This window comes from Globicephala melas, chromosome 9 (assembly GCF_963455315.2).
Source record: "Globicephala melas chromosome 9, mGloMel1.2, whole genome shotgun sequence".
Taxonomy (NCBI): domain Eukaryota; kingdom Metazoa; phylum Chordata; class Mammalia; order Artiodactyla; family Delphinidae; genus Globicephala; species Globicephala melas.
In genome coordinates, this window is record NC_083322.1 from 60851088 (window position 1) to 60877794 (window position 26707).

At 36.6% G+C, this 26707-nt stretch overlaps 1 protein-coding gene and 1 pseudogene across 2 annotated transcripts in view; one reads left to right on the top strand and one right to left on the bottom strand.

Annotated features, from left to right (window-relative positions):
• UMAD1 (UBAP1-MVB12-associated (UMA) domain containing 1) overlaps nt 1–26707 on the top strand; it is a 248990-nt gene that overhangs the window by 68809 nt on the left and 153474 nt on the right. The window lies entirely within an intron of this gene.
• Nucleotides 13922–18034, bottom strand: LOC132597855 (5-azacytidine-induced protein 2 pseudogene; annotated as a pseudogene).

Consider the following 26707-nt stretch of genomic DNA (forward strand, 5'->3'; position numbering starts at 1 on the left):
AGTACCAGTGCCAGGAAAATTTGTATTTCTTCTAAATAATGTCAAATTATTCACTTTATTATCAATAAATGGACATTATTTATTTTGAAATGTATTGTCTAAAGTGTGTGTTTTGTAATGATTTCCTGTTTATCTGGATTTTTATTAAATGAAGAAATGGTTCCAATCACACTGGATAAGATAATCTCTACTATATTTAATTCATCTATTTTTTCCCACTCTAGGCCACACATAGTATGATGTGTTTGTAAAATAGCTTGTGTTTTGAACAAATAAAATAAATGTTAAATAATATTTGTAAATTAATTTGTAACTGTATGGATCAGGAACTGTGGTCTGGATGGGAGAGTGAGTTTAAAATTTTGACCTCAAGATTTGGTTAAATTTCACCACTTCTGTGTATGCTTAAGTTTATAACTGGCCATAAATAATTGTTAGATTAACATTCTGTCATTCATGTGAAAGTCTGTTTAGGAAAGTTGCATTAATTAAGCTTGTTGTTTAATGGTTTAATTTTAGAATATTAAGCAGAGTAACTGAAAGTACTGTAGATTCTATTTATCATGGTTGTGTAGCTTTTAGACTTTGGGGAAATCCAGTTTTTAGAATTAACACAGTGATTCATTATGTCAACAGTGCGTTGATTAACATTTTGTAGCAAAACATTTATTAATAACTTCATATTTTTGTATAAGTTATAAATTTTTGATCAAATAATAAAGTAAAACTGGCATCATTCATTTGGGGAGAGGAAACATTGCAGAACTTGAGTGATTTTTCCAAATAATGTGTCCCCTGTAACTTGAATGTGTTATCTTTATCCCTAATGGTATTTTGAAATACATTGATGTGAATTTCTTACACTTTATTTTAATCATAAAACTGTTTTAATATTTTAATTTTTTATAATGTCATATGTGGTATGGTACACATGGTGTGTGTGTGGTTTGTTTATTCTTGTTTACCACTTTATCACAACACTAGTGTGGAATGAATGAATGAATGATTAAGAAACAAGAAAGTAGAAATGTATAGTCTAAAATTTAAAATGTATACCTTCAAAATCATACTTTTAAGTTATCTTGATAAAAAACTATATTCATCCAGCAAATAGAAACATATGCCTAAGAAATTAAGAGTATTTGGAAACTGGTGTTTTATTCCTCATCGTTATTGTTCACATCCAAAAATATCCTCTTGGAGGCTCTTGTCTGATTATCTTCTGTGGATCTGATGATTCTAGTATTTTCTTTTGTTTTAAAAGTTCCGATTTACCTCATTTCTTTGTATAGATATTATTCTTTATTTTTTAAATTTTAAAGTGAAGTATAGTTGATTTACAGTGCTGTGTTAGTTTCAGGTGTACAGCAAAGTGATTCAGTTATACATACATTTATTAATATATGTATATATATACACAAACATATGTGTGTGTGTATTTGTGTGTGTATATATACTTTTTCAGATTCTTTTCCCACATAGGATATTACAAAATACTGAGTATAGTTCCTTGTGCTATAGAGTAGGTCCTTGTTGTTTATCTATTTTATATATAGTAGTGTGTACATGTTACTCCCAAATTTCTAATTTATCTATGTTGTGTGTACAGATATTATTCTTTACACAAGGCATTTATTAGATATGGACAATAGCAGGCAGCAAAGAGACCTGCCCGAAATGGGCAGAAACCTGTTCTTCTCTTTCTTTCATTCTAACTCTCAGAATAAGCTTTATTTAGCCTGTAGGTTAATTTTAAAAGAAACCTCTTTAAATTATGACTCAATAGGTTGATGAAGCTGGGAAGTCTGTGTTTTTCCCGAAACCTATAGGGTGCTTTTGATTATCAGTCAAGTTTACAAATCACTGATTACGATTAACTTCCTTACGATTTGCTAGTATGTTTAATTCCAAGCAGAGAGAAAATGGAAAAAAAAAATTAAGGTCAAAAAGTGTCTTTGGAGATGACATAACTTTTATTTTACTAAAACAAATGTTTTTTACGATCAGTTTTCCCTGCCTTTTTGTTAACAAGATTCAGTGATGGCTTAGAGAGCTAAAAACACCTTTGGGATGGATTCAGAAGATCCAAAAGATACGGTGATGAAATGTGATTAGCAAGCTGTAGGGGAGGGTCACAAATGTGTGATGTTGAAGTCTCTTCAGTTTGAAACCAATTTCAGAGTCTTGAACTCGATCCAGTAGATAGTATGTATGCTACAAATGGAAAGATTAAACTGGAGCAATATAATTAGGGTAAGCCATTGCATCTGCACTTGTATCGCAGCAACTGAATTTGAAACCAGCTGCAAAATGGTGACTAATCTCTCTGGCAAGCCCACATGAGAGTGTAGTACAATAAGCCAGCTTCAGCCTCACAAGTACATGTGCCTTCAATGCGCCTCTGAGCAGGTGATGGTGATGATGCAATCTGATTATACTTTTGAATGTATTCTAACCACAGTCAACAGTTGAGTCTCACAAGGGATTTCACAAAAGACTTCAAACCAACTCTAGATTTTTTTTCAGATAGTTTCAAGGCCATAGGAACTAATATATATATATATATTTACTTTAGTGACTGTAGTACATTATAGTACCTTATAATCTTAAAGTTGAGAGGTTTTAGTTGATTTTTACATGTGAAATAAAGAGAAAAATAATGTGGAAAGAAGAAGGTACTTGAACTTGGAGCTCTTATTCAGAATTGTTCATGACGGCTTATACTGATCAATTAAAATCATTAAGCTGTCCAGACTGCTTAATTCTGTGCAAAAAGGAGATGGTGAAATCGGTGAGCTAGGAAGTGCTTCATTGCTGCACTAACCTTTCCATATTCAGAGATGCACCTCCGTAGCTTTATAGCCTGCCCTGATGAGGTGATTTTTAATAGTGTCTTGCATACTAAAGGTATTTAATAAATATTCAGTTTGACTTGGACTCAAGCCTTTGTTTTTCATCTTTGAAGGGAATGGTAGTTTCTTCCTCCAGTGTGCCACAGAGGGACATGGTGAGGATGAATAGAGAGCCATCTGTTCGAGAATGTATGTCATCTTTGGAAAAAACGGCTGCAGGACCTAAAAAATAGTCACAAGTATTATTTCAAACGAGTAATTCAAAAGTGGCATGGTTAGAAATTGCTTGTTAATCTTAAATTTAAATATAAAAATATGATATAGTTTGCAATAAAGGACATGAACTCCACAAGACCATTAAAATAGAACTTGCAAGTTGTACACCCCTAAGAATAAAGGGGGAAAGGGAGTGTAAAAACCCTACCTGGTGGTCCTGAAGCTTAGTGTTCATCAGATTCGCTTTGAATGCTTGTCACAAGTGCATATGTCTGGGCCTCATCCCCATCAATTCTGATTTTGTTGGAGTGGGTCCTAGGCACCTGGGATTTTATTCATCTCCCTCCCTAACCCTCCCACCCAGTGATTTGTGTGTGTGTGTGTTTTGTGTGTCACTCCCACCCAGTGATTTTGACACACACTAACATTTGAGACACACTGCCCCACACTACTGTAGTTATAGTATACACCACTAAGTATAAGTAGACCACTATAGTCTAGACTACTAAAGCTTAGTAATTTGCAAACAAAAGAAAACTTTTCACTGACATCAGGAGAAACAAGTTTTTCTCATGGTAATTTAAAAAAGGCTTTTTGTAAAAACATAATGATTATTGTGTTCAATAGTGATTTTGTAAAAGAAGCTAATATTTTTCATGTTTTTATTTAAACTTTTAATATACATAAAGGGCATTTTATTGAAGGACTAAAAGCCTTCAGTGAAATGAATTGAGTGGATTGGGTGCAGGTATGCTGCCTTCTAGTAATTTCAATTTATAGAAAAGTAGCATTTAAGCTCTCTGGAGGAACGAGCTGACTTGTGTCCCCACAAAAGATAGTTTAAGACCTAACCTCCAGTACCTCTAAATGTAACCTTATGGAAATAGAGTCTTCACAGATGTAATCAAGTTAAGATGAGCTCATACTCATTATAGTGAGCCTTCCTCCAATGACTGATGTCCTTAAAAAAAGAGAGAAATTTGGACACAGAGACACGTACAGAGAGGTGAAGGTCGTGTGATGAGGAAGGCGGAGATTGGAGTGATGCAGGAACCCTAGGGAATTGCCAGCAACCAACAGAAGCTGGGGAGAGGGGGAAGGGTCCTTCCCTAGAGACTTCAGAGAGAGCACGCCCCTGCTGACGCTTGATTTCAGGCTTTTAACCTCCAGAATTGTGAGAGAATAAATTTCTGTTATTTTAATTCACTAAGTTTGTGGTACTTTTTCTTATGGCAGCCCTAGGAAACTAATATAGCATGTGAAATGGCTCTTCTCTTACTTGGATTTTTGACCAAAACTAGATAGAAGAAAAATGTGAAAGTTTCTTTTCTCACATATTCTATGTGTATATAGGTGTTCATGTGCTTTGGACCTGCCACTGTGGCAAGTTGGAATTCTGTTTGCAATGTCAAGGAGACAGTCTAGTACTGTTACCAAACGAAAACCACTCTACTTCTGCATGATTATGAGCCATAGGGGTTCCTGCCATTAGAACCCAGTTTTTCTTAAAAAGATGCTCATGTATTTGAATATAAGTACTAAATGGTGATGTCAGAGTCTTATCCCAGTGGATAAGGAAGAGACTTATTCTTAGCCGGAACTGGTCTCCCTGGAATGAAAATTCCCCTTCACCTCAGGGAAGCTCTGTACCGTCAGTGAATCAACCTTTTGTGCTGCTTCTTCCTCCTCTCTCTGATCCTCTGTGACTGCCTACGAGGATTTTGGCTACTATCCTCCCCATGATTTTATGGAACTTTCCATCCAAATCTGTTCTCTTCTGTTGATCCAGTTTCCAGCTCTCTTGGTGCCTTTTATTCTATTGTAAAATTCAAGGTGAAGAGTACCAGCTTGAAGCTACTCAAACTGATACATGTTCAGATACGTGTGCACATCTAAAGTTGCTTTTTTGAGGAATAATTTGGCCTGAACTGAAGGTATCCTAAGGCCAGCTCTACCTGGAGATAGAATACCTCTACCTAAGAAAATCTTGGCTCTGGTACTTCTCTGGTGGGGGACAGTAGGCAAGTCATTTAATCTCTTTGAGTGTCAGTCTCCTCATTTATAAAATTGAGGTGATAAAACCTATCTTTGAGGTTGATGCATGGATTAAGTGAGTAGCCATATCTGGCATATATGAAGCCATTGAGAAATAGTATCTCTGGCTGCTATAAGAATAGTATCAAGATTACATCAGCCTTTTCGCTATGTTCATTTATATATCTATTCATGTATTTATTCACTTATTTATTCATTTGACAACGTTTATAGTGGGCTTGCCATATGCAAGTCACTTTGCTAGGCATTGGGAATAAATGGTGATTATGATAGATGACAGTCTGTGCCCTCACGGAAATGAGAGTCCAGTTGGAGAGACAAACATTAAAGATATGATCACCTGAATAAGTGTAAAACTACAGTGTTGATAAGTGCTATGAGAACAGATGACCAAGTGAGGAAGTTTGAGGAAGTCTTCCCTAAGTAACACTTGAGAGTGAAAACATGTGTAAGAGTTAACTGAATAGAGAGGGAATGGAGAGGAGAGGGTTCCAGACAGAGGGAATAGGAAATCAAAATGTCCCTTTGGTGGGAGGGCACATACAGCACTTTCGGTGAATTGGAAGGAGGCCCTTAGGCTGATGCGCAGAGAGCCAGGAGGGGCTGTGGAACTTGATGAGGCTGGAGGGTTAGGCAGACCCAGATCATGCTAGATCTTGTGGGCCCTGATAATATCTTTATCTTAAGAGCAGTGGAAGCCATTGATGAAAATTAAGCATGGGTGAGGGTGACGTGAACAAATACAGGTATGAAAAGATGCTCCTCTATTTTCTTCCATTAATTGAAAGGATTCAGCTCTCTCAGATGGATGCTGCTCATTCTAAGTGTGTGTGTTTAGGACTTGGTTTCTGTGATCAGGGTTGTTCTGCTGCTGCCACTTCAGTCCGTTTTTCTTCTACCGCATTAATAAGGACACCATGCTCTAAGCTCCATACCACCTGCCATCCTCTACTTGCTCCAGATTTAAAGGGCCCTTGGACTTGGCTTTTTCCCCTTCCCAGCTCCTATAGTCAGCCTAGGTATCTCTAACATTCATGATAATGCCCCAGCTAACACTCTCGCCTCAATCCCTTGTTCTCCAAAGACTTTCTATGCCACTGACATTTTCCTTCTCTGTTCCGGCAGTTCTCCGATGTGGCCTTGGTCTCGAATATATGCTCACTCAGAATGATGCCTCCTCTGAAGTCTTAAATCTTAAACCCAGGGATCCTATTCTCTGATGTCATGTCCCTCTTTCATGCCACTATTCCTGCTTGTTCATCTAACTCATTGAAAATTTTATTTCAGTGACTTCCTGACTTCTTGTCTAGCCTGAAGTCTGCAGTCTTTCACTGCAGTGTTGTAAGATCAGGTCTCTCAATTTTCTGATCCCTGCCAGTTTTCAACTCTGGATAAAGCCAACCCTTCCCTTTATCTGCTCCTGCCCCCAGGCTACTAAGCATTCCTGAAGAAAACCATCACTGTGCACATGGGCACTGTAATGCATTGCTGCTTCCTAGTTATCTGAGCTGTCAACTCTCTTTTCTGGTCCTTTCTCATCAGCATTGTCTTAACAGAGTGGATGTCAACTTTGAACATTGGAATCTCCTGGAGGTGTTCTTAAGCATGCCAGTGCCTTGGTTACACCACTAAATATTCTGATGTAATTGTTCTAGAGTACATTTTGCATGGTGAGACACTCCCCACGTGATTCCAGTGTTCGGCCAAGGTTGAGAACCACTGTGCTACTGGACCCGCAGAGGCTGACGGACTTGTTCACATCTTCTTGGGCTTTCTTCTGGTACTCGTGCTAAGCAGATTATCTTGTCTCGTCAAACTCCTTTTCCTTTCTCTACCTTTAGACCTACTTATTTTTAATGGCATCCATACTTGCCTAGTTCATTCCTATTTTAGAGAAAAAAATTGCCTACATCCCCATATTTGACCTCTTCAAAGGCGCACTGGGTGTCAGTCTCTCTCTCCTCCTCCCCTCCTGATCTGAGCCAAGTGACCTGTTATGAATGATTGAGCTTAAAAAGTAAGCATGTGCTATCAGCTTATGAAGCATGAATTTTCTGTTGAAAAAAAAAAAGAACTTGGGGAAAAAGCAATCAACCTGAGTTTAAGCAATATTAAGCAGAAAAATGAAAGATGATGATTTTCAGAGCAAATAATATTCGATGGAATATAGTGAGAAGTGATACCTGAAAGATGGTTGGGACCAGAGAGAGGCAGCAGCTGGAGTGGGAGGTGGAGCTTTGCATATTTTACTAAAATTGTTGAACTTCGATTTTCAAATACTTTGAAAGTATTTTCTGTCTGAGTGCAAGGAGCAAAAGGATCAAAACTATGCTTTAAGGACAGAATTATGGTCACAGTATGGAACATGGTCTGTAGAGAAAATATGTTCGAGACACAGAGGACCTTTGGGAGCCGTTTGCAATGGTCTAGTCAAGAAGTGGTGAAGTCCTGGACGAGCATAGTGAAGATGAAAGGAGAAAAAAACTGCTTCTAGAGATATTTTTAGGAGTAGAATCAAGACGATCATGTCATTTTACATTTTAGAGTGTTATGTCAAGACTTGTAGGTATTTAATTTGCTATTAGTAATTAACCCCAAAGATTCTGCTAAATTGCCTATTATTTATAGCTACCTACCTTAGTTCATTCAAGTGCTACAACAAAATTACTATAACCTGAGTGGCTTATAGCAACTGGCCCAATAAAAGACTTTACAGAACAAAGTTTTTTTTAAAGAATACATATCTCTTCTATGGAATGGGATGTTAGACCAAGTTTAAAATATACTATTTGATTAAGTGATTCAGAATATTTTTAATAGTCTATTAAAATGTATGAAAGAAACCTTAAGTAGAAAAATATCATAATCAGGAGAGGTGTGGTGGAAGGGTTTGGACTGTGGATACAAACTGGATTTGAAGCTTAGCTCCTACCCAAACTGAACTGGTGACCTTAGGCAAGTTGCTTAATATTGCTAAACTTCATTTTCCTTATTGATAAAATAGAGAAAGTTAGGGCTTCCCTGGTGACGCAGTGGTTGAGAGTCCGCCTGCCGATGCAGGGGACACGAGTTCGTGCCCCGGTCTGGGAAGATCCCACATGCCGCGGAGCTGCTGGGCCCGTGAGCCATGGCCGCTGAGCCTGCGCATCTGGAACCTGTGCTCCGCAACGGGAGAGGCCACAACAGTGAGAGGCCCACATACCGCTAAAAAAAAAAAAAAAAAAAAAAAAGAGAAAGTTAGAAGAGCCACCTGATAGGACTGTGAGGAATATCTGAGATAAATATCAGCTATTATTATTTTGTATTATGTAGTCAATTTTAGATAAGTATTTTTATAGCTTCTGCTTGGATTACTTGCTCTAGCCGTTGGGAGTCAGTAAAATATTCTTGTCATTTAGTAAGCAAATGCAATGAGTAGTTGATGTCCCTTTTAAGAAAGTATTTAGTGAACTGATATGTTTGACTCTTGGTTAATGTGAAAATGTAGATTCTCCCATGAAGTTCTAGTTGAGTATTTTTTCCTGAAAATCGCTTATTGTCCTTAACTGCTATAATCAATAAATTCTGTGAAAAGAAAGAAATAGGCAGAATAGTAAAGTGAAAATAGAAACAATTATTGTTTTTTCAGTTCTTCTATTTTTCAGACCTTCTATTTTCAACCCTTCCATGAATTCATCTGGGTAGCAGTTTCCTTTTTGATGATAACGTGTCCAAATTATCTTTTGCTGTGTAACAAACTACCATAAACTTAGTGGCATAAAACAGTGATTTGTTATCTCTCATAGTTGTTATGTCTCATAGTTCTGCAGGTTGTCTGGGCTTAGCTGGGCAGTGCTTGGTTGAGCTTTTTCATGTGGTTGTAATCAGGTGTTGGCTGGGGTTGCTGTCATCACAAAGCTCGACTGGGCTTGATGTCCAGAGTGGCTTACTCTCATGGGGGCTGGTTGATTCTGGCTCAAGCTAACGCTGTGAAAAAGAGAACCTGTATGTAGCTTCTCTGCATTGCTTGGGTTTCTTATAAAATGGTGTCTGGGTTCTAAGAGTTAGCATTCAGAGAGGTAGGAGGTGAAGCTACCAGGCCAGTTAAGAGCTACACTTAGAACTGGTATAGTATCACTCTTACCATGTTTCGTTGGTTAAAGTAGACTCAGGGTGATCTCAGATTCAAGAGTATGGCTAAGTAAATGCTAGTTCTTAATGGGGAAACATGGCTAAAAAGAACATGTGACAGGAGATTTGGTGGCCAACTCTGGAAAATAAAATTTGTCACAAGCAATAGGTACAGGAAAGGTAGAGAAGAAGGGGATTGCAGAAGCTACCAATATTCTCATAACATTAAAAATTAATAAACTTTCATTTTGGAATAATTTTAGACTTACAGAGAAGTTGCGTAAATGCTACAGAGTGTTTCTTTATATCCTTCATCTGCACCTAACATAGCTGTGGGAGATTTGTCAGAACTGTGAAATTAACATCGGTATAATACTATTAACTAAACCACAGACTTTATCTGGATTTTACCAGTTTTTCTACCAGTTTTTCTAATGTCCTTTTTTTGTCCCTGGATCAAATCCAGGTTACTGCATTGTATCTAGTCATGTTCTGTTTTAACATGTTAATCAACCTCTCTCTTGCACTGATTTTTCTCCTTTCACAACCCATTAGGAAATGGTTTGCTTATAAAAATACATTTTTATAAATAGTACAATTTTACAAACATGGCCTAAGTCAACTGGAGAATCAGTGATCTCTAAAATATATTTTAGCCTTTTAGGATGCTGTAAAACATTTTCTAATGAGTTTCTATTAGTCTTCTAACATGGGAAAAATAATAAAAATTTCTAATAGAAATGTATAACATCATGGCCATTTTGGGTGTTTTTAAAATTCCATGTTAACGCTAAACCTTAATCTTTGTTGTATTTGTGACAGAAAAAAAATAAAAATGACTTAAATCAGTGTGAATAAGACTTTAACATTGCAGTTTAAATTTATAGACTTCAACATAACCACCCTTTTTTGGTGATCAACATTCAGTCTGATTTTCCACCTCATTGAAAACATTCTCCAGCTGCTGCTGAGTGATTTCATAAATTGCATTCATGATCCTGGCTTGAAGTTCCTTTAAAGAATGTGGTCTGGATGAATACACAGCAGTTTTAACACAGTCCCATAAAATATAATTCAGTGGGATAGGTCAAGTTTAAAGCTGCACAAGGATTTCATAAACACCCTGAGTAGATGGGCACTAAAACTCTGAATGTGTTATATGGAAAAACTTTATAAAGGATGGCAGTGTTCCAAATGTAGATTAAGTTGGTCATCTATGAAACAATTCCTACTACTGATGGTTCTTAATAGTACCACCTGCTAGTTCTTTCATATTAAATTGTGTGAAATAACACATTCTGTAAACTGATGAACTACTTATTTATTTAATAAATCCATCAATGAAAGAAACCTCTGTCATTAGAAATGGAGTTATTTATTAGACCCAAAAGGTCTTAAGCCAGAAATGTCAGGCATTTTTGTGCACAAAGAGTGTTGCAATCTGGCATTGTTTTTTAAAACAGCAGCAAGTAGCACACCATACCCAGTTGGTATGTTTGTCCCTTATCTGGCAGGAAACTCCAGAGTCTCCGGGTAATCAGCTCAATGCCAAGTTAAACCTCGGAAGGACATCAGTGGTCTTGGTGTATAGTTCTGAAGAAACTACTAGGCTATAAGTATGCACTGAAGGCTGACATTTTGAGTACTTCACTGATGCATTTCCTTTGTTGATTTTATTTATTGGTTTAGTGAGAGTATCTTTCACCCAGCCATGACAATTGTTATTCTGCAAAACAAAGCAAACCAATATAAACTTCATATTCCTAAATTAGAATTGTGGTCCCCTTGTTAGTAATAGCCATTGCTCATGTTTTGAAATTAATGTGACCACATGAAATAGATGCTACACAGAAAACTTAGCAATATGTGATAATTATGCATACACAGGCTGGTATGTCATCAGCCACTGTGTAGAATTAATTCCAGGGCAGTTTTTACTGCTAGACATTCATGTCAATTGAAGTTAGGTATTCTGCTAAAATACTTTAATAATTTTCAGCTCTGTCACTGAAGCTTTCTTTAAATGTTTATAAAAACATGTGAATTGTTTATACTTATGTATTTTATATGCTTAATATACTTCATTTGTATTAGTAGCTTGGAAATGTCTTCTTTTTTTTATTCCTCTTTTTTTATTGTGGTAAAATATACATAAATCATATTTATTTTAACCATTTATAGATATGCAGTTCAGTGGCATTAAATATAGTCACAGTGTTGTGTAACCATCACCACTGTCTATAACCAAAACTTTTTCATCATCCTCAACAAAAACTCTTTAACCATCAAACAGTAACAACCCCATTTTCCCTCCCACCAGCCCTTAGTAACCTCTATTCTGTTTTGTGTCTCTATGAATTTGCCTATTCTAGGTACCTCATGTAAGTGGAATCTACAATATTTATCCTTCTATGTCTGGCTTATTTCACTAAACCTAGTGTTTTCAAGGTTCATCCATGTTATAGCATGTAACAAAATGCCATTCCTCTTTTGGCTTACTAAATCCCACTGTGTGTATATACCATATTTTGTTATTGATCAGTTGATTGACACTTGGGTTGTTTCCACCTTGTAGCTATTGTGAATCATGCTGCTATGATCATTGGTGTACGAATATTTGTTCAAATCCCTGCTTTCAGTTCTTTTAGATGTGCAGTGTAGGTAGTAGCAGAGTTGTTGGATCATACGGTAGCTCTACGTTTAACCTTTGAGAAACTGCCAAACAGTTTTCTACAGTGTCGTCTTGTTTTTAAACAATTATCACAAATTTTAAGCATATACAAAAGTATAAAAATACTGTAAGTGTTCCTTGCATACCCATGAACTCATCCAGCTTTAATATTTACCAACTGATGACTGTCATGTTTTATCTATACCCCTACCTGTTTCACCCCATTCCATATTATCTTTTTTTCTTTTTACATCTTTATTGGAGTATAATTGCTTTACATTGAATCCAGATACAGCAGACCAAGACAGACTTCCCACTTATTGATAAAATTAGAGATTTCTGTCATACATAATATGAATATCTCTCTTTAGAGAAGAAAATATGAGTGTAATTTCTGGTTCTTTTAGATAATTCTGAACTTTTAATTTCCTTGCATTTTCAAAGGATTGTAATTGCCTTTTTCTTCTCCTCTTCTTTTTTTTTTGTTATAGTTAAGAATTAGCAGTATATGCTTTAATTCCAAAGTATAGGGTTATTCTTCCCTACCTTTTAAAAAAACTTTTGATCCACGTTATTATTAGCAAAGTTATTATAATGTTACTGTAGAACTATAGGCTTAACTTAGAGCATTCTATTTGAGATACTGTCCTGGTTCTGTAATCCTAGGGAAACCGTCGTGAGCTCATGGAGTCTCAGAGCTGAGTCCGAAGGTGGTGGGATTTGGGGAATGCGGTGTCAAAGTAAGCCATTAGATTTCCCCTAGTGTGGATGTGACTCTCCTCTCAGTTCCCAGAAATTCTCTGGTTTCTGTATCTCGGGGGGTTGTAGCCTTTGTCATTGTTAAGATTTCTTATTTTAACTTAAGGTCTTTAGATTTGAACCCTTAAGAAGTTCATGAATATAGGAAGATTATGCTTTTAAAATTATCTTCCCTATTTAATTAAGCTATATTTTGGTGCTTTTACTTTCCAGAGTTAAATCTCTCTCCTAATTGGCTTTCACCTAAGTAAATTCAGAAGATTTGTCATTCTTCATTCTATGGAAAAGTATAAAAATGTTACTGTTCATTTGAAGTTTCATCATAGATATTCAAGAGCATGAGGCATATGGTTAGAATGAAGCCCTTTACCACACCATGCTGAAACCAAATGCCTAGCCTAAAAAGCTTTTATAATCTTTGTTGTTCTTCCATTCTCCCCCTTAAAAATGCAAGAGTTACCTATCATCTCCATTAATTTGCACTGCTACCTTATGTTTCTTTTGGTCATTGAAGCAAAATATGCCAGTTAACTTTATTTTTTCATCCAAAAAGCAGTGGTTTTAATCCCAAATGCATTAACTAAAAATGCTTTCCAATCTCCCACAATGTTCAGGGAATAGCTAAGACCTAAGACTCTGATATCAAAAAGCATTTTAATTCAGTTTGAATTGTATTATATAGTAAATATAAGATTATGAAGTGTTTTACTTATATTCATAAAAGTATGTTTAACGAGTATGTTGTGAATAGGGTGGTGTTATTTTTGTAGTTTCTTTCATGGAACACTTAGGTTTCATAAAACCAGTGATGTAAAAAAATTTCCAGGAACACATCAAATAAATTACTGTTTAATAGACAATGATTTGTCCGTGAAGAGTGATTATACCTTAAATGAATATTGTTGCAAGGTCAGTCAAAGAGGAAAGTTGATATTGGTTGATTGATAGCATACCACTCTTGAAAGCACAGATATTATAGCTGGAAAAATCCTGTAACGGTATCACATTTGAAGGAAAGATAGTATAATATAAAGGTAATTTTTAAAGGGACAATATATTGGTACATATTGTACCTTAATATATATAATAAAAATATATATTCTATACTAAAGACTAAAGATTTCAGCAAATTTTTAATCTAAGTCCACTTTTATAGTTTGTTATACACATTTCTTGGAGAACAAGTAGGGAAAAATCTCGTATCCTCGTCTCCAGATATGAATCTCTTCAGAATTAATTCTTACAAAGGCAGCTTTGGTTATGTTGACCCAAAAGTTTTATTCCTAATCTCCCCAAAAACTACCTGACTCAATTTAGGAGCTCTTGGGAACACCCATAGATTTGTTGCCATAGGAGTCATGTTCCTGAAAGTTTGTGCTGTCATTAGGAACGGTTCTCTCATTATCTGTCTGTGACTGGAGAATTGCTTTGTCTGATAAAATCTTTATATCTCCTGGTAAAGGGGAAGCTATGATCCTTATAACAAAGTGCTTTGCATTTAGTGAGAGAAGATTGTCTTTTGAGCATTGCGTCAAATGGACTTTGTGCCGTCCTTCCCAGTGACTTCAATGCCTTCTCTTGGAATGAAGGCTTTCCTGATTGCACTTGGAGTTTTCAGTGTTCTTAGTAGTTCAGGCTGCACTTAAGTCCTGATATAAGTTAGCCATCTCTCTCCTCAGTTCCCAGATGAATGCTACTTAACTATGACCTGAGATATTTGGTCTTTGAAGATGTCAGCTGGTCAGATCCTCTTCCTGAGACTGATCGCTTTGGATTTTTTGTAGCTCAGTTTTAAGATTGCTACATTTCTTCCTCCTAAGTTCCAGCTCTTGTGCGAAACCATGGATCTACAGATTATAGCTCCATTTTTCTACCTGCCAGTTTAATGAAGGTGGATTTAAATGCTTCTTCACCTGCTGAGTTTCTAGATGTCCTTAGATGGAGCAGTTCTGCTTATTTAGATGGCATCTGCTCACTCAATACTTTCAAACATCTAGTTGTCTTTATTTTATTCCAATGTGCTTTTCAAATTATCTTACTGATGTGCATGATAGCTCTTGTTTACTTGTTTTCACTTCACAGAACATGTTATTCGTCATCTCATCTGGTTCCTATCAATGTTTCTTCCAAAAAGTATTCTTTTTTATTTTAAAGTTCTCTCTTTGAATCCAAAAATTCTTTTCTTAACGTCTTCGTATAGAGTGACAGGGCAAAATAGGAAGCAACAGACTCATTCCTCAGTGTGTTAAGGTGGGAGCCACTGTGTCTCTGAGCTTTTCCACAATGCAGAAGACAGATGCCATCCTCTGCCAACGCGTCCAGGACTGTTGGAGCCTGGCTTCCAATGGCCGCTCACAGAGCCGGTCACTTTCCATTCCCCAGTGGTAGGAAACAAGCTGAAAACAACTGGGGTGGCTGGAGGTCATCGGGACTCTGGTTTCCCCACAGACCCTACTGCTTGTCCAGCCACGGTAGCTGCCTCACTCCATGAGGGTGTTCCTTTCCTTGGATTGGGTCACATCCCTGCCCCCCAGCTTTTCTAAAGCTACATTTTGAGAATCCTGTCACTTTTGGAGAAAAAGGAGTTAAGATTACTATATGTATATATAATTTTTATATGTTAATTTTGGGGGAACCCCATTTTCTATGAGTCAGACATCCGGAGTTGAATCTCAGCTCTGCTACTTGCCCGCTGGGACTGTGGTGAGTTAATTAACCTCTCTGGGCTTCGTTTACCTCAGCTGTGAAAGGATGATGATGACGTGGTGTCAGTAGGGCTGTTGAAATGTTTAGATCCAATAACTTATGTAAACTACTCAGCCCAGCACTGGGCACAGAATGGGTGCTCACTCAATAGCAGTTTCTCCTTCTCTCCAGCAGAATGCCAAGGTTTCTGCCCAAGCCCACTACGAGTTCTTAAATCTGGGCTTTGTTTTGTTTTGTCCGTCATTTAATCTCCAGAGCAAATAACGTTTAGTCATGTTGTACGATCAGAAGCCTGGAGCAAACAAACTACTACCACAGTATAGATTTACAGATAAATCAGTAAGAAATACTCAGTGTTATTTGATTCATTTCACCTATGACAGTTTTATTTATTTATTTTTGATGACACACCAATGGTCATACTATTATTTTAATGTATACATTCAGATATATAAAGTTTTAATTACCCTTATATTTTCATCTATCAGAAAGTAATTATTTTTGCTTTGTTGACTTATAAGTTTTTGCTGAATTGGTCTCTCTAAAGCTTGTCATATTGTCTCTTTGTATATAGTAACTTAAGAAAGAGTACAGAATGTGGGCAGGTAGCATAATTTTATAGTAGCCACATTTTAAGATAAAATGTAGAAACACCCTAATAATAAGGTTGGTACATTTGCTTCTTTTTAACTAATCCTGAATATTTTCTTTTTCTTGAAATGAGGTCTGTGTTTTTGGCTTTGCCTCTCATCTCTTTTGCGTGCACTCAATAAACGTCTGTAGGTTTAACTTACAGAACTCATCTTGGGGTTTAATCGAGGTTTTCCTTACTGAATGGTGTGTCGTGCTTGGTAGGGGCCTAGTCTGAGTAATCCTTTTGGCTAATTGGACCAAATAATTTCCTGCAAGTTATCTGTGGTGAATTACAGTAGGAGAGCCCAGTGAAAACTGTCCACCCTAGTGACCAGGAGCTAGACCTCAGAGCTTATTAGACCTGAATCCAGCTCTGGTTCACATGACATTAATTAGTTGTTGGTCTAGGCAAGTCAATTACTATCTTTGTGCCTCAGTTTTCCTATCTGTAAAGTGGAATAATAATGCCTAATTTATCAGATTGTTGTAAAGATTAAATGAGACAGTATATGTCAAAAACTTAGCCCAACACTTACATATACTGAGTCTTTAAGAAACCATAGCCATTATTATGTGATGGAAAATCCAGTGTTAACAAAACTTCATCTTATTGGTCACCTTAAAGCAACAACATAACCCAGTTTTTCATGTTTTCAATTGACCTAATAGATTCTAAAGCCAGACTAATACAAAAATGTCTTTTTGATACATATAGGTTTATAGTTATTTGGATTGATAAAAGGGTCTGTAGAATGTTAAATAGTAGTTAGCTGTTGAAATAATTAATCCAGTTTCTTAAAGATGTTTAATATAGGACCAAAGCCTAGTATAGGCATTGGAAGAATTTAGTATACTTTTTGAAATTTTTCCAGTATTGGATCTGACTCACTGACTTGAAACAAACAAAACAGAAGCTTGTTCTCCCTGTGCCCTTAGTGCCAAGAAGTAAATCATTGCTATATTCATCAAGTCATAAAGCTTAAATCGTCTCTGAGTTGGACACCTCAGGGTAGTATTTGATGCTAACTACTGATTCAACCAGGGCCTGGTGATATTTAATGGACTGTTGTTCAAGGTCAATTGACACTAGGTGCTGCATCAATATTAAAGTATTGCACAACAATATGGATGTATAAAAACTTCCATTAAGCAATGAATACAAATGAACTTTTTTTGTCCTTGTAACCAAATATGCTGTGGTTTACGGTTATGTAACCACATGCTCTGCATCAAGAAAATTTCCTTGCTTTAGCTTCACCAATAATTTGCCCTTTTTCTGAGCTACTCTTAGGGCTGTGGCTCCTTAGTCACAAAGCACACAGGCATTTCTTTATGTGTTTTTCCTGCTTTCCTATTTTCTGCAGGCCAGAACCCCTGGCTCTTATCCACTCTGGGGTGGTGCTAATGCTCAAAAATGGCACTGTCTTTGCACTTGATGGTAAAGTGCCAGCATTTCTTGTACACCTGCTGTGTGCAGTTGCCTTGACATGACTCCACTTGGAATTAGATGGTAGCTGCCAAAGGTCAAGCCATTGGCTTCAAGGTCAACATTCCCAGGTGAGATAGAGAACAGGGAAAGGAAATAAAAAGGAGGAGACAGGGTATAGGGAATGAAATCTTGTTGTTTGAATTCCTGAAAGAACTGGCAGAAATTTTAGGGAAAAGGGTAAGAAATTATTTTTACTTCTCAGCACCAGTATTCAGGTACAATATCTGAACAAATTATAAACTTTTAAAATAAATAAAATATTGCTTAACTGTTACATAAGTATTCCTTAAGTAGCTTGGATTAATGCATTTTTAAAGTAGAAAGTTAGCATAGTTTGTTACAATATCAGAGTTTTAATTTGACACACCACAGGTGAGACCCTATAAATACTTAGTAATGAACTGCTGTCGCATCAGACATTTAAGGTTTAATCACGTAGTCAATTTATATCTCACCGTCATTACCTTGCCTGGTCCCTGTGACATTCACCATATTGTCAGTAAGCTGCTGTAACCTCAAGTGAGATTTGGCATTTTTCCCCATTCCTAACACCTGCCCTTTCATGTAGTGCTCCAAAAAATGAGATAGTTCTTTGTAGCACACATCAGTAGCTCAACAAGTGTTTCTTTGAAGCAACTGATTATTTACTCTTGTGCCATATGGTTTGACCTCGGCACATTTGCTGTCTAAAAACAGTCAGAAGTATTTTCAAAACTTAGATTCCTCAAGATCAGTTTTGTCAAGGAAGCTGACTGGTGTTCCTAATAACAGCAAGTCAAGCAGTACCTTTAGAAAATCGGAATATTTACATTAGGATCAAAAGCTAGTTTTTCTTAAAATTTATATGTAAAAAAGAAAAACTGTGAGGCAGTACTAATCAAGGTATTTCATGATCTTCAGAGAAACCGTAGGATTTTAAAATTGCCACTTTGGATTGATGATGAATTCATGAAGAATAGAAGAAATGACCCAGCTTGCCAGTGGTTGGTTGGAGAAACTTAAAAAGATGTTCAGATTCTACATATATGTCTATACACAGGGGAGCCCAGAAGGTTAGCCAGGACTTGCCCAAAGAGAAATCTGAGTAAACTTGATAGTTCCTGTGTCAATGAGGAAAATAGAAAGACAGCTTAAATAAGTCAAGACTGTTTAGCATCTAATTATTATGCAGTGAACCCCCTTCTTTCCCTTGATTGTTAAAAATTCTTGAAACCCTGGAATTGCTCCTACGTTCAAGGCATGAGGCAGATTTGAAATTCTGCTAACACTTTCATTCGAGAACTGGCCAGTAGCAACTTTTTAATAGGAAGCAAAGAATTCTGGTGTTTGGTCCAGACCTCTATTTTTTGCATTCACCTCAAAGGAAGGTTTGTGAGAATTTATGACTATTGTTTGTAATAACAACCTTTAAAAGTCAGCTATTCTCTATCCCCACCCAAATATATTTGCAAGATTACTTTTAAGTCCATACAATCTATAAAAATCACCCAAATTCTCCTTCAAACTATTAAAATTTAGTTTTACACTGATTCTTACAAGATTGATGTTTTCTCTCCACAGCTTAGAATAATATTTTATTTGTCTTAAATTATTTCAAAATTTAAGTTGGTATTGCCTTTGTTGTATAAATCTTAAATTCTAGAATTTTGAAATTTGGCAAACAAGTTCGAGTAGGATATACCTTTCATAACAGTTCATAACACTATGCAGTCTTATAATCTGCCTTTTACATTGCCTTTTCCATCCTGAAGTGTCATAACACTTTTTACAGTTTACTACATGTAGCAGTCAACAGATTCCTTAATCATTTTAGTATCTTTGAACTTTATCCAGCATCCATTTATGTCTTGACACGTAGCTACCAGAATTAAAGACTGTTTGAGAGCAGAAATTAAAGTCTTCCTCAGCTAATGTTGAAATCAGGAATTCATTGTTTCTCCAAATCCTTTAAACCCTGACTTTTAGTTATGAATTTTTTTTTTTTTTTGCACTCCACTCATTTGATGGAAACATTAATTAAGGTAATAGCATGGCAGCATTTCCCAGTGCCACTGTGAGTCCCTGAGTAGCGGTGCACATTACGTTAACTTCTTCAGATTATAAAGCCCCTATTTTGCACCGTGAAGCGGTAATTTCAGGGAATAGCGCTTAATGAAGTTCCCCCAGGTGTTGAACTTACTAGAGGAACTTTGAATTCCTCTTTTAAGTGCAAGGAAAAATAAAGTAGGAGGTTTGGTTTGTTTTCGTTTTTGTTTTTAACAGATTTTTAATGCAACGAATTAAAACAATTAGAACTATACTTCAATTTAAAAATAAATTAAAAACACATTAGAATGACAGTTCTGGTCCTATCTGCCTATTGAGCCAACATTAACTTGAATAAACATGAAAACATTGGCTTGCTAAAAAGTAATTTTGGATTTTTCAGTTAACTGCCATTGATGTGATAAGGACTGAGCAAAACATGCATATCTCTTCTGAAAGTGGGACTACTAACTATAAGACATTAAATCAACTTACTAAAAATTTAACACCTTTCTAAAGTGACAAAATTATTTTTTACTCCTAAATAAAATACTTTCTTTTTTATTGTAATACAATTAACCACTTTATAATTACAGTTTTATTGAAGAAATCCTTCTTACCACCTTCCTCTTAAAACTTACTATAGTGATAAAATGCTGCTGTTAAACCACTGTGGACGTGCTCCAAATGACATGGTGCCTGCTCAGATGTCCATACGTTTGTTCTCTACACCTGTGTCTCAATTTCTGCTCTGCAAACTGGTTCATACGTACCATTTTTCTAGGTTCCACATATATGCGTTAATTTACGATATTTTGTTTTTCCCTTTATGACTTACTTCACTCTGTATGACAGTCTCTAGATCCATCCACGTCTCTACAAATGACCCAATTTCGTTCCTTTTTCTGGCTGAGCAATATTCCATTGTATATATGTACCACATCTTCTTCCATTTGTCTGTCAATGAGCATTTAGGTTGCTTCCATGACCTGGCTATCGTAAATAGTGCTGCAATGAACATTGGGGTGCATGTGCTTTTTCAATTATAGTTTTCTCTGGGTATATGCCCAGTAGTAGGATTGCTGGGTCATATTGGTAGTTCTAGTTTTAGTTTTCTAAGGAACCTTACTGTTCTCCATAGTGCCTGTATCAATTTACATTTCCACCAACAGTGCAAGATGGTTGCCTTTTCTCCATACCCTCTTCAGCATTTGTTGTTTGTAAATTTTCTGATGATGCCCATTCTAACTATGTGAGGTGATACCTCACTGTAGTTTTGATTTGCATTTCTCTAATGATTAGTGATGTTGAGCAGCTTTTCATGTGCCTCTTGGGCATCTGTATGTCTTCTTTGGAGAAATGTCTATTTAGGTCTGCCCATTTTTGTATTGGGTTGTTTGTTTTTTTAATATTGAGCTGCATGAGCTGTTTATATATTTTGGAGATTAATCCTTTGTCCGTTGATTTGTTTGCAAATATTTTCTCCCATTCTGAGGGTTGTCTTTTGGTCTTATTTGTAGTTTCCTTTGTCATGCAAAAACTTTTAAGTTTCATTAGGTCCCATTCATTTATTTTTGTTTTTATTTCCATTACTTTAGGAGGTGGATCAAAAAAGATCTTGCTGTGATTTATGTCAAAGAGTGTTCTTCCCATGTTTTCCTCTAAGAGTTTTATAGTGTCCAGTCTTACATTTAGGTCTCTAATCCATTTTGAGTTTATCTTTGTGTACGGTGTTAGGGAGTGATCTAATTTCATTCTTTTACATGTAGCTGTCGAGTTTTACCAACACCACTTATTGAAGAGACTGTCTTTTCTCCATTGTATATCCTTGCCTCCTTTGTCATAGATTAGTTGACCATAAGTGTGTGGGTTTATCACTGGGCTTTCTATCCTGTTCCATTGATCTATATTTCCGTTTTTGTGCCAGTACCATATTGTCTTGATTACTGTAGGTTTTGTAGTATAGTCTGAAGTCTGGGAGTCTGATTCCTCCAGCTCCGTTTTCTTCCCTCAAGACCTGACTATTCGGGGCCTTTTGTGTCTCCATACAAATTTTAAGATTTTTTGTTTTAGTTCTGTAAAAAATGCCATTGGTAGTTGGATAGGGATTGCATTGAATCTGTAGATTGCTTTGGGTAGTATAGTCATTTTCACAATATTGATTCTTCCAATCCAAGAACATGGTATATATCTCTCCATCTGTTTGTATCATCTTAAATTTCTTTCATCAGTGTCATAGTTTTCTGCATACAGGTCTTTTGTCTCCCAGGTAGGTTTATTCCTTGGTATTTTATTCTTTTTGTTGCAATGGTAAATGAGAATGTTTCCTTAATTTCTCTTTCAGATTTTTCATCATTAGTGTATAGGAGTGCAAGAGATTTCTGTGCATTAATTTTGTATCCTGCAACTTTACCAGATTCATTGATTAGCTCTAGTAGTTTTCTGGTGGCAACTTTAGGATTCTCTATGTATAGTGTCATGTCATCTGCAAACAGTGACAGTTTTACTTCTTCTTTTCCAATTTGTATTCCTTTTATTTCTTTTTCTTCTCTGATTGCCGTGGCTAGGACTTCCAACACTATGTTGAATAATACTGGTGAGAGTGGACAGCCTTGTCTTGTTCCTGATGTTAGAGGAAATGCTTTCAGTTTTTCACCATTGAGAATGATGTTTGCTGTGGATTTGTTGTACATAGCCTTTATTATGTTGAGGTAGGTTCCCTCTGTGCCCATTTACTGGAGAGTTTTTATCATAAATGGATGTTGAATTTTGTCAAAAGCTTTTTCTGCATCTATTGAGATGATCATATGGTTTTCATTCTTCAATTTGTTAATACGGTGTATCACATTTTTGATTTGCATATATTGAAGAATCCTTGCATCCTTGGAATAAATCCCAGTTGATCATGGCGTATGATCCTTTTAGTGTGTTGTTGGATTCTGTTTGCTAGTATTTTGCTGAGGATTTTTGCATCTCTATTCATAAGTGATATTTTTCTATGATTTTCTTCTTTGGAGTATCTTTGTCTGGTTTTGGTGTCAGGGTGATGGTGGCCTCATAGAATGAGTTTGGGAGTATTCCTTCCTCTGCAATTTTTTGGAAGACTTAGAGAAGGATGGGTGTTAGCTCTTCTCTGTATGTTTGATAGAAGTCACCTGTGAAGGCATCTGACCCTGGACTTTTGTTTGTTGGAAGATTTTTAATCACAGTTTCAATTTCATTACTTGTGATTGGTCTGTTCATATTTTCTATTTCTTCCTGGATCAGTCTTGGAAGGTTATACCTTTCTCAGAATTTGTCCATTTCTTCCCGGTTGTCCATTTTATTGGCATAGTGTTGCTTGTAGTAGTCTCTTAGGATGCTTTGTATTTCTGCGGTGTGTGTTGTAACTACTCCTTTTTCATTTCTACTTTTATTGATTTGAGTCCTCTCCCTCTTTTTCTTGATGAGTCTGGCTAATGGTTTATCAATTTTGTTTATCTTCTCAAAGAACCAGCTTTTAGTTTTATTGATCTTTGCTATTGTTTTCTTTGTTCCTATTTCATTTATTTCTGCTCTGATCGTTATTTCTTTCTTTCTTTCTACTAACTTTGGGTTTTGTTTATTCTTCTGTCTCTAGTTCCTTTAGGTGTAAGGTTAGATTGTTAATTTGAGATGTTTTTTGTTTGTTGAGGTAGGATTGTATTACTATAAACTTCCTTCTTAGAACTGCTTTTGCTGCATCCCATAGGTTTTGGATCGTCGTGTTTTCATTGTAATTTGTCGCTAGGTATTTTTTGATTTCCTCTTTGATTTCTTCAGTGATCTCTTGGTTATTTAATAATGTATTGTTTAGCCTCCATGTGTTTGTGTTTTTTACTTTTTTTTTCCCTGTAATTGATTTCTAATCTCATAGCGTTGTGGTTAGAAAAGATGCTTGATATGATGTCAGTCTCCTTAAATTTACTGAGCCTTGATTTGTGACCCAGTATGTGACCTATCCTGGAGAATATTCCATGTGCACTCGAGAAGAAAGTGTAATCTGCTGTTTTTGGATGGAATGTCCTATAAGTATCAATTAAATCTATCTGGTGTATTGTGTCATTTAAAGCTTGTGTTTCCTTATTCATTTTCTGTTCGGATGATCTGTCCATTGGTGTAGGTGAGGTGTTAAAGTCCCCCATTATTATTGTGTTACTGTTGATTTCTTCTTTTATAGCTATTAGTAGTTGCGTTTTGTATTGAGGTGCTCCTATGGTGGGTGCATATATATTTATAATTGTTATATCTTCTTCTTGGATTGATCCCTTGATCATTGTGTAGTGTCCTTCCTTGTCTCTTGTAACAGGCTTTATTTTAAAGTCTATTTTATCTGATATGAGTATTGCTACCCCATCTTTCTTTTGATTTCCATTTGCATGGAATATCTTTTTCCATCCCCTCACTTTCAGTCTGTATGTGTCCCTAGGTCTGTAGTGGGTCTCTTGTAGGCAGCATATATATGGGTCTTGTTTTTGTATCCATTCAGCGAGCCTGTATCTTTTGGTTGGAGCATTTAATCCATTGACATTTAAGGTACTTATCAATATGTATGTTCCTATTACCATTTTTGTAATTGGTTTGGGTTTGTTTTTATAGGTCCTTTTCTTCTCTTGTGTTTCCCACTTAGAGAAGTTCCTTTAGCCTTTGTTGTAGAGCTGGTTTGGTGGTGCTGAATTCTCTTAGCTTTTGCTTTTCTGTAAAGCTTTTGATTTCTCCAGCGAATCTGAATGTGATCCTTGCCGGGTAGATAATCTTGGTTGTAGGTTCTTCCCTTTCATCAGTTTAAATATGTCCTGCCACTCGCTTCTGGCTTGTGGAGTTTCTGCTGAGAAATCAGCTGTTACCCTTATGGGGTTCCCTTGTATGTTATTTGTCGTTTTTCCCTTGCTGCTTTCAATAATTTTTGTCTTCAGTTTTTGCCAATTTGATTACTTTGTGTCTCGGTGTGTTTCTCCTTGGGTTTATCCTGTATGAGACTCTCTGCGCTTCCTGGACTTGGGTTGCTATTTCCTTTCCCATGTTAGGGAAGTTTTCAAGTATAATCTCTTCAGATATTTTCTCGGGTCCTTTCTCTCTCTCTACTCCTTCTAGGACCCCTATAATGTGAATGTTGTTGCGTTTAATGTTGTCCCAGAGGTCCTTAGGCTGTCTTCATTTCTTTTCATTCTTTTTCTTTATTTTGTTGTGCAGCAGGGAATTCCACCATTCTGTCTTCCAGGTCACTTATCCGTTCTTCTGCCTCAGTTATTGTGCCATTGACTCCTTCTGGTGTATTCTTCATTTCAGTTATTGTATTGTTCATCTGTGTTTGTTTGTTCTTTAATTCTTCTAGGTCTTTGTTAAACATTTCTGGCATCTTCTCATTCTTTGCCTCCATTCTTTTTTTTTAACATCTTTATTAGAGTATAATTGCTTTACAATGGTGTGTTAGTTTCTGCTTTATAACAAAGTGAATCAGTTATACATATGCATATGTCCGCATATCTCTTCCCTCTTGTGTCTCCCTCCCTCCCACCCTCCCTAACCCATCCCTCTAGGTGGTCACAAAGCACTGAGCTGATCTCCCTGTGCTATGCGGCTGCTTCCCACTAGGTATCTATTTTACGCTTAGTAGTGTATATGTGTCCATGCCACTCTCTCACTTTGTCCCAGCTTACCCTTCCCCCTCCCTGTATCCTCAAGTCCATTCTCTAGTAGGTCTGCGTATTTATTCCCGTCTGGCCCCTAGGTTCTTCATGACCCTTTTTTTGGGTTTTTTAAGATTCCATATATATGTGTTAGCATACGGTATTTGTTTTTCTCTTTCTGACTTATTTCACTCTGTATGACAGTCTCTAGGTCCATCCACGTCACTACAAATAACTCAGTTTCATTCCTTTTTATTGCTGAGTAATACTCCATTGTATATATGTGCCACATCTTCTATATCCATTCATCTGTTGATGGACACTTAGGTTGCTTCCATGTCCTGGCTATTGTAAATAGAGATGCACTGAACATTTTGGTACATGACTGTTTTTGAATTATGGTTTTGTCAGGGTATATGCCCAGTAGTGGAATTGCTGGATCTTATGGTAATTCTATTTTTAGTTTTTTTTTTTTTTTTTTAACATCTTTATTGGGGTATAATTGCTTTACAATGGTGTGTTAGTTTCTGCTTTATAACAAAGTGAATCAGTCATACATAAACATATCTTCCCGTATGTCTTCCCTGTTGCGTCTCCCTCCCTCCCACCCTCCCCATCCCACCCCTCCAGGCTGTCACAAAGCACCGAGCCAATATCCCTGTGCCATGCGGCTGCTTCCCACTAGCTATCTACCTTACTGCGTTTGTTAGAGTGTATATGCCCATGACTCTCTCTCGCCCTGTCACAGCTCACCCTTCCCCCTCCCCATAACCTCAAGTCCGTTCTCTAAGAGGTCTGCGTCTTTATTCCTGCTTTACCCCTAGGTTCTTCATGACATTTTTTTCTTAAATTCCATATATATGTGTTAGCATACGGTATTTGTCTTTTTCTTTCTGACTTACTTCACTCTGTATGACAGACTCTAGGTCTATCCACCTCATTACAAATAGCTCAATTTTGTTTCTTTTTATGGCTGAGTAATATTCCATTGTATATATGTGCCACATCTTCTTTATCCATTCATCCGATGACGGGCACTTAGGTTGTTTCCATCTCTGGGCTATTGTAAATAGAGCTGCAATGAACATTTTGGTACATGACTCTTTTTGAATTTTGGTTTTCTCAGGGTATATGCCCAGTAGTGGGATTGCTGGGTCATATGGTAGTTCTATTTGTAGTTTTTTAAGGAACCTCCATACTGTTCTCCATAGTGGCTGAACCAATTCACATTCCCACCAGCAGTGCAAGAGTGTTCCCTTTTCTCCACACCCTCTCCAGCATTTATTGTTTCTAGATTTTTTGATGATGGCCATTCTGACTGGTGTGAGATGATATCTCATTGTAGTTTTGATTTGCATTTCTCTAATGATTAATGATGTTGAGCATTCTTTCATGTGTTTGTTGGCAGTCTGTATATCTTCTTTGGAGAAATGTCTATTTAGGTCTTCTGCCCATTTTTGGATTGGGTTGTTTGTTTTCTTGTTATTGAGCTGCATGAGCTGCTTGTAAATTTTGGAGATTAATCCTTTGTCGGTTGCTTCAT